General features: G+C 35.0%; 1 protein-coding gene across 1 annotated transcript in view; it reads right to left on the bottom strand.

Moving 5' to 3' along the window:
- The window catches only part of LOC106711035, a 117180-nt gene that overhangs the window by 24617 nt on the left and 78383 nt on the right, over positions 1-14180 (bottom strand). The window lies entirely within an intron of this gene.

Here is a 14180-nt window from a genome sequence, read left to right as displayed (position 1 = left end):
TTATGCCAGTGCAGTTACTTTATAAAGTACTATAATGTAGGATATTACAGAGTATTTGAAATAGAATAGAAACCACTCAGAGACAGATTTTAATGCATCTTTCATAATTATTTACACTTCATCAAAAAACATTAATAATTATGTTTCAAAAATACCAACAAAAATGGCGTAATCTTTATTCTAAACAATAAACATAATATCGAAACAGTATCCGTAATGCGAATAGAGATGACATCAGTGGCTTAAATCATACCCGCATCACACAAACACACTGCAATATGATTGTATGTGTTTGTGTGTCAGTCTCATTGTATGTATGCTAATTGTTAGCAATAATAACACATAATATCCTTTAAACGGACAAATAGAAGCGAACAGTTAACTACTGGGCTTACAAATGCTTTAAGAAAACTTTTCTAAAAGTTTCACAAATACTGCAACAGATGGCGTTAATATTTTTTCACAATTAGAACTAGTGATTGGTAACTCAACTAAAACTGATAACCGGCTTACACTTCGCATGTGTGAAGCAGATCATTGGACCGGCTCACAGATCAGCTCAATTTGTACCTGCATCTAGTTATGACCGGTCTCTGCGATTCGCATGCTGACTCGCAGCTCTTCGGCTCGCAAAGTTTCAGTACATCGCGTTGAGACGCAGCTCAACGGTTCAAAGCTGATCTACACACGTAGAATTAGAACTGACGTTTGTCTTCCTGGATTCGTATCGACTATCAAGAGTTTATAATTTAACAATTATAATTCACTGGTGGTTGTAATGTTACATCATCCATACACACACACACACACATTCACGCGCGCGTACTGTTAACCATTCACATGGTAAAAACCCATGTTTCATTCAACAATAAAAATAGACGAGCAAAAAACAACTACTGATTACGTATTAAAGAAATTTGACAGAAATGTATTATTGCTACAACTTTAATATGATCTAGGACAGTGAGCTGAACGAAATCTTACAAAAAAATAATAATATATCGGACCATGCTCGCTTCAGCGTCTAGTAGATAGAAAAGTGCGTATGCGATTCAAAAACCAACTTTTGACGTCACATTAACAATTTTGTTTTCATAGAAAAGCATTTCTCTTACACAAAACGTCATAAATTTCACCAGAGAAAAACATTGTAATGTCATTAACACGTATACGTAATGAGGTTAGGATAGTTAACCCGTTCCCATTAATACAAGTTGTAAATTATGTTAAAAGCACTACTGAAAGAATAACATCGTTTTATAATTTAATGAGCATTTGAGTGTAAATCATGGCAAGAATGCGACAGTGTTTGCTAAACTTTATAAAAATCGCTCTTGGTACGATTATTATGATACTAGGTACTATTATTTTAGGTTATAAAATATAGGTCCTAGATTTAGTTTGTGGAGTTATTTAGGTGCATACAAGTTTAATGGAAATATGAACATGATCTAGTACCTACGCGCCCCTCCCATTCCTTCCATATAAAAAAGGGTGGGAAGGGAAAGAGGACTAAAATTAAGCCACCTGCAGGCACAGTAATCAAACGGAATTGCTATAGCACTTCCACTTCACGCTTGTCTTTTGGAGGGTCATGGTATTACACCGACCCATTCGTTCAAAAAATGTTATTGCGGGATTTACCACTGTGTTAAGGTTAAATTAATTAACACACAGTTTAAGCTAACTTGAGGTAAAAAAGTAGACAATTTAGTTTTATAATTAAAATTAGTCACATAGTTACGACTCATTTTATTTCACTTGAATCATCTGCATGGGTATTTTAAGTAATTAATTTGACTCATTATGTTGGAAATATATTTCCCTATAGTTTAGGAAACATTCTACTTTGTGTAGGAAATGTACTTTGAGTCGCAAACCATCGATCTAAAGGAGCGGCTCTGACCCGCATGATAGGAATTTTGACACGGAAACTATTTATATTAATATCATAATATCTATCATAAACTACGCCTACGCATTGAATACTGTTTGTAAACAAAACTGATCATTTTGATAAAAAAAGCATCATAACACGACAAAACGAATCTTTTTTATTTACACATTACACATATCGTTAAACTTATGTAGGTATATATGTATGACTTTGAGTCTAGGACTACAGGGCGCTGTGGTCTGAGTCACCGGGTACCGAGTGCGCGGTCGTTCACTCCACTCTATTGCCCAAATCCCACTCGACATATTTCCAGTGCGGGTTCGATGCCGCTCATTGAGGTCGGACGATTGCTATTGCTAAAACCAAGAGCGAAATTTATGTCAAACACTATTAAAGAGTGAATTCACTTAATGTGTTCAATATTAAATGAGCGATTAATATGTTTTGCTTTGCTTGCGAAATTCTAAGTTGAGATGAATTCGATGAACACCTTGGTGTTCCCGCTGCTCGTTTGCCCCCTTCTCTTATAAAAAAAATCATAGACTGAATGTAAGATTTTATTGAGGACATTACATGAATATAGTTATATGTGGCATATGTTATTGTAAATTTAAGCCCTAAAGCAACATTTCTACGTGTAACTTAGTAGTCCAAAATTGTAAGTCGTAAGCAAATAGTTGTATTTATGTATTTCCCTGAGTTATATTGAAAATAATTGATATGATTACTCATTAAAAGTAGCAATAAAGCCAAAAGCGTGAGGCGCCGCCTGATGGGATCTCTTCTTGGAACTGTGGCGGTCGTATATATTTATTGCCAACATGCAGCGGCAGATGATATCTGCACAGACAGAATCTTGCACACCACAGCCTATATATAGATAACTATGCAAATGGAACAAAAATAATTTGCTTTAAAACAACGGGGAAGGGAGAGATTGAAAGATTTCTATTAATAACTATTGAGATGGAAGAAGCAAGATGTTTGTAAAATCTCTTGGCTAAGTCATTTAATAGGTCGTAGGTGCGTCTCGTCTTTTGATTTTCTCTTTTTAATTTAATATAAACAGAATAGAAAGATGTGTCACTGCCTTTGTTGCCAAAAACTAAGTATACCATTATACAAATTACACACATGTCTAAAATAAACTTGGACAGTGCACCTTAGCGACAAACAAAAATAACTTTAGTTGAGAGTCGAACCCACGGTCGGCTCGGAAAGAAGCAGCCGCTATGAGTCACTGAGCGCAGGTTACACTTTATATTTATTTCTGTACTTCCTTCAGCAGCGGAAGTGCATGCGCATAACAATCGGATAACGTGTGCCAATAAACAAGAAGAAGAGGGGACTTCCCCGCTACTTTCCTAATTTGATTTCCAAAAACATTACGGGGTTTATATGTGCAAAATAAACAGTATTTACTAATATAAAATTATAAGTGTGAATGTGTTTTTTTTTTTTCAGTGAATTACAAGTGAGTTTTCAGTCTTAAATCTCACATAAAAAGCTACTTGTCGACTGGTTTTCAACATTGAAAAATACTCCTAAATCGACATTTAAAGACAATTAAAAATTTCTTAAATTGTCTATAAATTATGAGTACACCTAAACAATTTAAAACTTGATCAACTTTTTATAATCAAAAACCTACATAATATATCCATCATTTTAAAATGCTCGTTCGCTATCCCATTCAAGTACCACACAAACTGGCTACAACAGATGTTGAAAACACCATTGCGAGGTATGTGGTGCCACAAAAACACATCCCCGACAGCCAGACGGCCCATTGACCGGGTGCAGAATGCGGGCCCCACTACCACACTCCAGTTACACATCAATGATAATATAGGGCTGCCTACTTGTGTCTACGTACGATATCTAGAATATTCCAATAGGGATCACCCAAGATACTTACAATTGCTCAAGTGTTGAGAGAACCACGCCACTTTAAACTAAATTATATTTATAAGTTAAATTGAATGTATAATTTAAAAAATATCTAAAAAAAGAACAATGATCAGTTTAGTATCTTGTCCAAGTTCCTTCCTTAAAAGAATCTTGCAAATATTAATTACTTATTAACATGGAAACATAATTAAGAATTAAATGAGATTTTCCTCAAATTGTACGTAATATCTTAAATTATATCTATACAACAAATATTACCAACCCTGGGAGTACCAAGTGACATAGACTAAAGTATAAACGATCAAGAATGTTCGGGTCAGGGCCGCAGTGTCTGAATAGCATATGTCAGAGCTGCCACAAAAACAAGCATAGGTTTATAATAGCCGAGAACAAAATAACTCATACAATTGATAAGATTAGATTATTATATTTGTACAATTGCCTTTTACACGGTTTAAAAATCAATTATTTAATTTGCTGTTGGATAAATGCTATTATAGTGTTGAACACTTCCTAGCTGACAATTTACAAAATGTTGACCTAATAATAAATAAATAATTGATGACTAAAATAATCCTACTAATATGATTTTATATAATAAGGTTAAATTTGCATTCAATATAATATTTGCATGCCATACGTGGCAGAATATGTTTGTTCGTCTAATCATGTAACACCATTTGTACCATATTCTGGCAAATAAATTGATTATTATTATTATTATTCGAGTATGTGATCTTCACACACTCGAATATAATTTTTTTTTCATATGGCCAATTGAAAATGCAACAATTTGTTGAAACCAAAAAAGAAATTAAAAAATAACCCTTTCGCAGGATTAATTTGTAGCAAAGGTACATAATGTCTTATACATTCTAGAAAATTAAACGTTTGCGCGTGCGCATTACTAATCGCAAATAAACCGAGTTATAGTTACAATCGAGCGAAGCAAATCTAACTCACACAATAGAAACGGCGAGCGCTGACCGGCACAGCTTACAATCAAGAGACTAATTATAAATCAGCAACAATTAGGGTTACAGACAGACGAATCAAAACTCAAAATACAGTAATAACTGTACAAACGCCGCGTCAACGCATTTTATAGCATTCCCAATCGTTTTATTGCTTTTTGACCGTTTTATTTTGCACGGCCGCCTGTGAACGACACGTGTGAGCGATCACAGACTTTACAACTCACAGAATAGTTGAGACATTGTTGTTATCGGACGCGGTTTGCGCAATAAATTTCGTCTTTCATGTTTTCATCTAGATTTTATTTCCACGCGAAGGCTGCAGAATTAGCTTTTAATGTCCATTCGATTACAAAACAGAGGCGAGCAGAGAACCAAAACATTCTCAAGGTGAAAGATGGTAAATTTCAAAAGAATTAACCAAAGAAGCCGTAGAAAAATTACCGTTTAAACACATTTCACTATTTGTTTATTTGCTGAGAAAATATACTGTCTGCAAACTTGTATTTAAACAAAATAAAGTTTTTTAAAGAATTATATTGTCATCTTTCCGATACCATGAGATGACCTTACCATTATGACAATATCATCATCATCATCATCACCAGCCCTTGTCTGCCCGCTGCTGGACATAGACTTTCTCAATAGCATGACTATATGCTTTCATACAATTCCTTCAACAGTCAGATTAGAATTAGACTGACCCTGTTTGATTAAATCCAGGAGTTAGTAACCTCAACGATAATAAAGTAAGGTAAAACAATTGTTAAAGAAAAGACGAATAAAACTCGTAATAAACTGTCTCAGTTGATCGCTATTACACAGGTATTTGAAAAACTGGTAACATTAGTATAAACAAAAATGTTTCATAACACAAGATTACACAAGACGATAACACAACTGGTTGATCAACAACTATTGGTAGGAAAAACATATTGACATACAACTTGTATGTATCTTTATCTAGCTTAAAACAGAAATATACAACTAATAAATGACATATAGTAATATATTGACGTTAAATTAATGAAAGAACCAGCAGGATAAGTAAAGGCTAATAAAATAAAGCGCCTAACTCAACATGACCAGGGATACATACAACAAAGATTTTTATGGCACATCTAACAATGTATTAACATAAATAATTTGTAACATCTCTTCTTTTAAGTTTTTTGGCAATTAGATAACACGGTAGAAAAAAAATTAAGTTAACTTCATCGCTATTTTAAATTGTACGCTAACCAAATATAAATTTAAAACCCAAATCATAAACATTTAGTTGAAACTGATCTCAAATGCTGTTGAATCAGTTATTGAATTAATATTAACATGAAAGAAAAACCACCAAGGATAGATTAATTAAATCAGGTCAGCGAAAAGAACCACATAAAAAGTATTGCGGATTAACAGTTTAGAATCAAGGCTGAGTACAAAATAACCTATAAATAATTAAAGTAAAAAAACGCAGTAATTTGGTGTTCAAACCAGTTTAGAAGCCGTGTGAGAAATTTGTTTAAATAGACTTTATTCAAATAACGTTCATTACAATACGATCATAAAATTACCAACCTTTATTCGTCGATGTGCTAAACAGCCAGGAATGTTGTTTGAATGTGTCAGAGTTTCTTTTCTTCTGTATGGGCGGCGTGTCCGCTATACTCGACTGTCTGCTTCTGCCTCCTGTAGATGGCGCTTTCACACTCTTCTTCTTTCCCTTCTTTAAAGTACCACTATGTGATTTCCTTAACGTATTGACTTTTACCGATTGACTCTTTCCTCTCACTTTACTTTTACTTCTAGAAGTTTGTCTACTTAATCTTCTTCTATGTTCCCCCACTAATTTCGGTGGAGGAGGATCGTCGTCTGAATCCGTTTCGACGACTGGTACGGTTTGACACAGGGACGAATGTCGTCTCTCTTCTTCCAGAAAGAACTTGGTGTAGTTAAGGATTTCTTCAGTCGTAGCGATCCTGTCAGCAATTTCTAATACAACTTCCACGGATTTGGAAGAAGTCGGCGTCTTCTTTCTTCTAAGAAAGTTTAATGCGCTAACCGATGAACCCTTGCTTCCTTTTCTAGGTTTAGATATATCTGTTGCGCTACCTTTTCTACTTTCCGGATTACTTTTATCTTCTTTCTTGCTGTTCTTTCTAATCTGATCTAATTTCATCGTCGATCCATGTATTGAATCTCTGTCTTCTTCGCTCCAGAGCGATTCCCGAGATTTTCTCTTATCGTAGTTCTTGTCTAAATCTTTTTTGGTGTGATCGAACCACTCGTCACCCAGATTCTTGACCATTTCAAGTGGGTTAGATAGTGACATTGTCTTGCGGTGTCCTCTCTTCGCCTTGGCGTGCTCGGCCTCCTCGTCGGTGATGGCCAGTTTAAGGGACTCCTTGCTGATGGTCGGCGTGTGACTAAGGCGGGGGAGAGCGTCGTCGCTAGCGGATACGGCGTCGCTGTGGCAGTCCGCAGACTCGTATAGTGACTCGTCGCTCTCATCACGACGCTCTGGTGACAACACAACTTGTTTTTATTAAACTATTGCACTATCGTGGGTTTCCTTGCCATTCGATGTCCATTATAATAACATGAAAGGTAATTTATTTACACACTAGTGTATAGCCAAAATCATTTGTCCTACAAGTAAATCGATAACAAACTTAGTTGCAAAATAATTATTGATTTAAACACCATTTAGGTGATGCGTAAAAATTAGATAAAGAAATGGCTGATTACAATGTACAAAAAACTTAATAAAACATTTTGTGAGATGAAGTAGTGAATAGAAAAACTCGTTAGAATACGGAGCAAGGTTAGTAAAAATAAAACTAGAATCAATGCAATTGTTAATAACTAGATTACTAATCGACTGCCAATTATAGAAACAATGAGGATTACGTAAGTGCGGGCCATTTTTATTGCGACTCCAGCCCGTGACAAAAACAGATCGCCTTTAGCATACAATAACACTACGACATCGACAACATAACCTTGTCTACTTTCTACACTGACATGTAACAACAAGATACTGATACGATTTTAAAGGAAATCAACTCTAATTATGAATAGAAATATGAAAAAATATAAAGCCTCTATTGGCACAAATTTTCTTTGAATCTGGAATGTTGTATGCAATATTTAAATATAATACAATTCGGTGATTTTCAAGTAACAATTTAAAGATTTATAATTTAGTAGATATCGATCAAAACATACTATCGTTCTCTATTGTCAGAGCGAAAGCGTTAGTAAACTTACTTATCTAGTTACTTGCGCAATTCCCAAAAGACAGTTGCTACCGAAAGCGAGCTGACTTCAACCTTTACACTTGTACACTTTCTATACAACAAAAGGCGGCTGTGGTCGAGATTAAGACGAGAAAGCAAATCTATGTAAATAGAGTCTGTGTAAATAAACAATACACCCGACACCCGGCGAAAGCTACTTTTTTCACATTCCATTTCCGAAACGTAATCTTTCCAAATAAAATGCGAAAAATTACAATTAACCGTATAATTTATAAAAAAATATTATTTTAGTGTAATTAATTTAAAAAAATAATAACTAAAATTTAGAATCTACATGCAAATGTTTCATTTTTGGCTCTTATTCCAAAACAAACAGGAAAATAATAGCCTCATTTTTCCGTGATATTTCTGACACATTATGCGTTAGTCTGTCAGTCGACGACTGGTTGCATATTGTCCTAGCGATAGATCAAAGGCTTCGTGTAACTGTATGCTTGTTTTCCTTTCTATATTCCTACAGATGATATTTGTTGTTGTTCGCTAGATCTGATGATACTTTCGTACTTCTAGATACATGTCGAAATATTTTGAGGCACTATGCGAGTTATTCTACTATACGTTTTTTAAATTTCTTCATAACATATCAAACTTCTAGTATATACTATTAGTCAGTCAGGTGAGTTATGGTTTGTTTTATGAACGAGATGCTACAGACACTATCTGAATGTGGAATGATAGGACCTTATTTCTCGTCCTTCTCATTTATTTACTACCCACATACATGTATCTTTTTTTTATAGGAGAAGGGGGCAAACGAGCAACGGACCGAAAGTTATTTGATCCGACGCCCATGGACATCCGCAACGCCAGAGGAATCGCAGATGCGTTGCCGGCCTTTAAGGAAGGTATACGCTCTTTATCTGCGATCAAGTTGGTGAAACGTTTATAACTATCATGTGAGTGAGACTTTTCGAAATACGAATAGTTTACTTTAGTCATCTAAGCTGCCGCCACTGGTGAATTTCTCAGGATATTATATTCCATACACGAAAACATTCACTATGATTATTCCCATAGCCGAGCTGAGATCCCACGAGGCATTATCAACAATGTGTTACGTCGCGATCGCCGCTGTTACGACACCAAACACCTCGGCTCTTAGGCAAGCCTGTGGAACCTTATCTCATGTTATTTTAAAGGATTTATGGATCATCATGTTTACGTGTCTCTACGCAACATGCATGGTTGTGTTTGTTTACATAAAATATTTGTTTCTGAGAGTTATTCTGATAGAAAAAAAACTAAGTAAAATAAAAATCACAGAGTGACTTCCCTAGACAAGTAACTAATAAATAATACCATCTCAGAATATGACAGATGGAAAACACAGTATTTTCTTAGTCTTCCTTGTACATTTTAAAATACTAAAATAGGCAAAAAAATACTGGCGATAAATTACACAGTAGACAAAGCAAGGAGCGACATCTAGCTTTCACGTCAACAACTGCAGCGACCTTACGCGTATGGCAATCTGCAAGAACCAGTTCTGCAATATGCAACAAAGAATAAGGAAGCTTACCACTTACTCGACGGTTACGCGTTCCTTTGTTAACATAAATATACCATAACTGGCACTAGCTCATATCTTGATCGGTGATATGAATTCAATTATTGTAACTTGCTCAAATCAATTGCTAGAAAGATCTAGTTATACCGTTTATGATGTTTGAGTTAAAGACAAAAGAGTGTCCATGATTGAAAAAGAAAGATCCATTTTAAACTAGTAATTAAGTTTATGAAAAGAATGTTACAATACTTTATGTTGAATAAGTAACTTTATCTGTAAACCAACCTAAGTGAAACTCCAAATTATCAAATATGTACATGTATTTCCCAGCTTAATCATTCGAAATCCTCAAACTCTCTCCTAATTACGTGTATACTAACCGATGACGTCATTACATCGGCGCGACGGTTTTTTAGTAATTTTTTTGCTGCGAGCAAACTTTTATGAGCTGGCCCCGGGGGGCACAAATTGCAATTACGTTCCGGGACGAGCGAGGAAATAAGAGGATTTAATGCGATGGCCGCTCCTACCTGCTGCCTGTCTGCACAGCTATAACAACCTTATGAACCTAATCATAAATTGTAAAGGAAAATTTCTATAATTCAAATTTCAGAAACTTCAGAAAGATTGTCTCCTATGAAAGCTATATCAAAACTGATTGAAATAAAATAAAACCATATTTTTCGAATCTAAGTGTAGTGTCAAAAGACAGGAGAAGTCGCCAAGATATGCCAAGTTTCAAAGGAAGGTGTCGAAGAAGAAGCGAAGTGGAAGAGACTGATGTAGACGCCTCCAGCTCATGGGTTACTAGCAGAGAGCAGAGGGAAACAATCTTCGTATCTAAATTACAATTATCTATAACTTCCAGAAAAATCAGCAAGACCATTAGAACTCATTAAAACAATCGTGCAATAAAACGATGTTCCATCTCTCTTCCTCTCGGATACTGAGTCATATTCCGTAGGATGTTTGTATGCACACAATGTCATACACGTTATTATACCTCTCGAGTCCTAAGTAATCAGTTGCTTGCAGTTTGATTTGGATTAACTGATTATAATTTACAAACACAACTCGAGTGCGTATAAACTTGACTTAAGTAATGGAATCAGAAGCCCTGAACTGTAAGCTATAGAATCTAAAACTGACATTTTTGTGCATCAAGACTAATGAAATTTCTAAAATTGTGTAAATTGGATTTTTGTAGTATTTAGTACCAACTTTTGGGTCCTCTTATGTTGACCAACTTGACAATGATGATATATTAACTTTTGAAATAGGTTTTAAGTCGCCTATCAACGAATGAAGTATTGAAGAAGAATTTATCAAAACATACTTAAGTATTTTATTTAGGAAATAAGTCTTTACTAACAATTATATGAGATTTTCTTGAATTAAATAAATATTATTATTATTATTTCTTTTGTGTACTGTAAAATGTTTTGTTTTAAGTCATGAAATAAACAATGCTATAAAAACTGCCTTGATTCCTGTTCGAGAAGCTTTATTTCTTATAGTGATAAGAAAGTCAAAATATCCGCAAACCTGTTAATTTGAACTTTATTGTAATGTGCGAACAGTCTTTTTACATTAGCAAATTCTACATTTTTTGGTGCGTTATAAACAAGATGGTGAGGTAATTACTTTTGTTATCGTGCAAAAAAACAGCCGGTCAGTCCTTTATGTGCAAGTTGTAGGTAATCTTTTGTGTGACCTTAAGCTGTGAACTAGAATCCCACCATGGCTTTAACGCACGTTGAATTTACAACGGTATATCTCACAATCAACCTTGCCGGCAACGCAATAAATTTTTTTTAGTCAATCGCTAAATGCTACTCAGTATATACTGACAGTGATATGTTTCTTGGTACACACGATATTAGTATCACAGGACAAATTATTGCTGGGCCCTATTTCACTTATACACGCAAAGTAATTAATAAATTTTCTAGCCCTAGTAATAAGTTTCACGCTACTACACGAATTAACCATAAACTATGACCGATCCTTTAAAATCATGTAATGCAACATGTTTAACAAATTTAAAAAAAATTAATGAGAAAAACTTAATTTCTAAAATCTAATAACTAATAGACCATATAAGGAAATAACACAGTTTATCCAAGTCGCTTAATAAAAATGTAATGTAATCAGCCATTCTACCTACTATAATATATATTATTTTATAAATACCTGATTGGAACGGCAAGGAACACCCATCAATTGACACAGAACAGTTTAAATAAATGCAATACATACCCAAAGATACCCTAATATCTAAAATATCAGAGTACCGTCTCCTCTCCTTGTCGCTCTCTGTCGACGTCTCCCTCTCGCTGGATTCCCTAGTGGGCTTCAGGAGGACGGCCTTCTTCCTCCTCAGTTTACCCACCACTCCATTTTCCAAGGTTTTCTCTGCTACCGGCTTGGGTTCTCGTTTGAACCACATCATTCCTACCATCAGTTCAATGGTTCACAACGAACCTCATTTGTTTCTTTCACTCACTCTGCAGTCCGTTACACTTGATAACACTTTTAGAAAAATTATCTTCAAACACTTTTTAGTTTCACTTTATTTAGTCCGTTGATTCATGTTCAATGGTCCTAAGTAGCACCTTGTGGTACACTCAGTCGCAACATGTTTTTGGCAATGTATCCTGAAATTTGGATTTCTGTAAGTGGCTGTTGGCATCGAGCATCGAATGCATTCCGCGACAATACAACATATATTTTTAGTCGCATACTGTCACCCTGCGCGTACGCATTCTAATTATATAAGACACGCAAATAGACCTCACGTTTTGTTCGTCACATTTTGTTACAATGCTGTTCTGACGACGCGACGCATTGTAGACAAGATGTAGATCAATGTTACACACATATGACTTGAAATTTACCTTAACATTATTATACGTAAAAAATAAAAGTTAAATTTATTTCAACCTTGAATAAGGGCCAGAAAATAGTTGATAAATTATTATTATTACTTTTATATTATTTTACGAAAAACATTGCCTATTATTAAGTGATCGTGTTTTCTGTACGCAAATGAGTTTGGGAGCGGAAAACGTGAGAAACAACACCTGCGCGGTCGACTTTGACTTAATTAAGCAATTGTTTCAAATTGTGGCCTTTAATTGAAGCTGTTTTTGCGTTACGTCTCGCTTGCGACGAGGAACGTGGCTAAATCAACAAAACCATCATAATGAAATGTATTATGTAAGAGTACAATGTAAAACTAAATTAAATTATTCGTTAACAATCTTCCCAAAATATTCCTAATAAATTGAAAGAAAAGGAAACCGATTAAACAAAGCAACAGAATGGCATGAATTTAAATTTTAGGGTAAACATGAACAAGACAAGACAATAAATATCAGATTCGCTTTGTATTCAAGAAAACAAACCTTCAATCGTCAAGAGCAACAAATCGACCGGTCGAGTCTAACAATTGACAGTGAGGTCGCGCGGTAACGTTTTCCGCAAAACAACTGCGATCATGTCACGAAGATGTATTGAGATGCTTTGCTACTGCAGCGACTACAACCTCGCAGCAGCCGGACCCTGGACTGAGGTCAACGCTTCCAAATTCAATGACACAATTTGAAATTGTTCATGGATACATACATGGAACTACGTTAATTTACCTTAAAAGTTCAGACACTAAGGACAGTTTTACAATGAAATTTTTGGAAACAAATAATTCACCAAGAGTTTAATTTTCATTCAAATCAATTTACACAATAAAACAAAAGACAGAGCTGACACAATTCAAAATACAAAAGCAATATGGATAATTATAAAGGCGCGGTGATGGGAGCAATAAATTGGAAGTGACCCAATTCACAATGCCCGCTTCCTGACACTACTGGCACAATGCTACCTCCAACATTTGCTTTGACAACATTACATAAATTATAGATTTAAATTGATAATATACAAAAACATTCATAGATATATAACAATAATTATATTAACATCATTTATACGCACACGCTAAGTTTAATCTAATCTCTCTGTCTCATGTCACAAATTAACTATTTCTTGTTTCATATAGGCAGTCTCTAGCAAAAACTAAAATCTCATAATTTCTCAGTTTATTCGATTCTTTCACTTTAACTCATCTAGCTTAGTTCCCAGCTAAACCATGGCTTGCAGCAAACGCCAACGCGCTAGTCAACGGAAGGGCGAGAGGAAGCGACCTTCGCGCTTCCGACACGAACCCCGGTCCAATTGCCGGTTGACCGAATTGTCGAATTTGTTACTACATCAAAAACTATGTGGGTATATGGAACATGAAGCAACTAACAACTAAAATACTGACAAAGAAACACCAATCGATAAACCTTTAGAGCACATCAACCTTTATTATGAATCTTGGATGCAAGAACCGCAAGTAATTCTATCGAGCAATGGTTGATAATAGTCTACGTTCAAATACGTATCACCGGAAAAAAGGAATATTTAATGTTTGTAAAAAATACAACTATACTTCTATCATTCTAACATTACACAACTCAGGAACATACATTTAACTAATAAGAGTAAGGGCAAACGAAAATAGAATAAGCAGCCGTGTC

Source organism: Papilio machaon, chromosome 27, assembly GCF_912999745.1.
Source record: "Papilio machaon chromosome 27, ilPapMach1.1, whole genome shotgun sequence".
Taxonomy (NCBI): Eukaryota; Metazoa; Arthropoda; class Insecta; order Lepidoptera; family Papilionidae; genus Papilio; species Papilio machaon.
The sequence above is the reverse complement of the archived record's forward strand: the minus strand, read 5'-3'. Positions and strand labels throughout refer to the sequence as shown.